Source organism: Halyomorpha halys, unplaced genomic scaffold (genome assembly GCF_000696795.3).
Source record: "Halyomorpha halys isolate HHAL.00 unplaced genomic scaffold, Hhal_1.1 Scaffold163.1, whole genome shotgun sequence".
In the NCBI taxonomy this organism is placed as follows: domain Eukaryota; kingdom Metazoa; phylum Arthropoda; class Insecta; order Hemiptera; family Pentatomidae; genus Halyomorpha; species Halyomorpha halys.
In genome coordinates, this window is record NW_027116712.1 from 331,797 (window position 1) to 333,633 (window position 1,837).

A 1,837-nucleotide genomic window follows, 5' to 3' on the forward strand; every position below is an offset into this window, starting at 1 on the left:
TAAGCGATGTTTATCATATAAATAAAAAAATATCAGAAAAGTAAAAACACTTATAAAATAAAATAAATATATTCAACTTTCTATATAATATTTTTACAAAATTCTTAATATCATTATTTATATTGCATTCGGTATGGAAGATTTCCTGAAGTGCAATATTTTAATGTTCTTGGTCGTTTGGTTTAAAAGCTGCTAGATTTGGACTTCTTTTACTTATTATTATGCTGTCATGAGGAACAGATTTCTTGAAACAATTTAAAATTAGTCGAAAAATGGTATGAGTGTTTTCTGAAAATCGATTTGTCCACTGAGATTTAGAATATTTGAAATAGAGATGGCCAATCGATCTTGTGCCCTATTTCTAGGTTCTACCGAGTTTGAGATGGACACGAATAAAAAACAACAAAGGGCGTTGTTTTTCTGATATTAGGTTTGTTAACGAACTGCTTTACAATATTCAAAGTCCAAAAAAAAAAAATTATTGGTTTAATACATAAATCGGCAGTGAATGTGTCCTTAAATGTGAAAGCTTGTAGTAATAGACTATTTACGTATTCCCAAAAAACGGAGTCTTGGTTACAAAAACAATTGTTGTTATAGAATATAAGCACAATATATATGCATTTATTATTTGTTATATCTATTTATTGTAGCACTCTATCTTCTTATGCGCTACACTTATCAATTTTTAAACTAACCAATGCTCTTAGTGCAGTGAAATCTTAGTTTAAAGAAAATAGGTCTGATGTAATTGTTTTTATTGGCATACTTTGTATTTTTGAGGGTGTTGAACACGAATCTGAAGTTACCCTGCAGTTTGTTTTCGGCAAATACGAGAAATTATCAAAACATACTAAAATTCACACGTTTTGGGGTTTTTTGGCTTTAAATAAGTTTAAATTAATTTTATACGCTAAAGGTGGGTCTATCTTAATATAAAGATGAAAAAATTACCCAATACAACTACAGAAATGTCTATTACTCTCTATACTCATGTATATATGCTATACTATAGTTTGAAGATATTTATGTTCTATTATTTTCATAAATAATCAATAAATTAAAAATTCCGCAAAATGATTACTCCAATGATCTGTAATAGGAACATATGAAGGAGATAATCATATCAGAAATTCGTTATTTTAAGTCAGGAAACATTTCAAGAATACGAATGCCAAGAGGATGGGCGTGGCATTCAGATCCAGTCCCTGAAGGCGTGTCCCCAAAAACTCAGATACTACAGCAGCTGGCAAGAAACCACGTGGGAGTCTGAAAACTAAATGGATAGACAGAACAAACAAGGCTACAGGGGAGCTACATACAGCAAATTGGAAAACAATAGCCCAAGATAGACGGAGGCAGGGAAGGCTGCAAAAGATCTACAAGGTCTGTAAACAACGGAAAATCCCGTATTTGCTCGGATCTAAGCCCCACTTTTTTCTTCTCACAAAATATTGTGTGAATGGATTTGAACTTAAAAATGACAAAATTTCAACTTAAAATTTTGTATTCTTTAGTTTCTTGAATTTTCTACAACTCGACTTTATCTTTGTGATAGGATGGGAGCATAACCAGGCTGTATCATTCACAGAGTTGAATCTTTTATAGGTTTAAAGTTTTCTTTAATATATCCCTCGGGATCTTGAGGTAGAACTAAACCGGTTGATTAACTCCTTTGTACGATTCATCTTTGGGGTCTCGAGGGATGCTTCTGTCTCCCGATTTTATGTACAGTTGAAATGGCTTAATCCTTCCAGCGGTCATAAGTGTTTCCTGGCATCTCTCCTATCTTGCCTCAAATCTTAACATTTAAAAAAAAAATATATATATATAAATA

The 1,837-nt window shown here is 31.8% G+C and overlaps 1 protein-coding gene across 3 annotated transcripts in view; it reads left to right on the top strand.

Annotated features, from left to right (window-relative positions):
* kug (kugelei) overlaps window positions 1-1,837 on the top strand; it is a 537,878-nt gene that overhangs the window by 189,289 nt on the left and 346,752 nt on the right. The window lies entirely within an intron of this gene.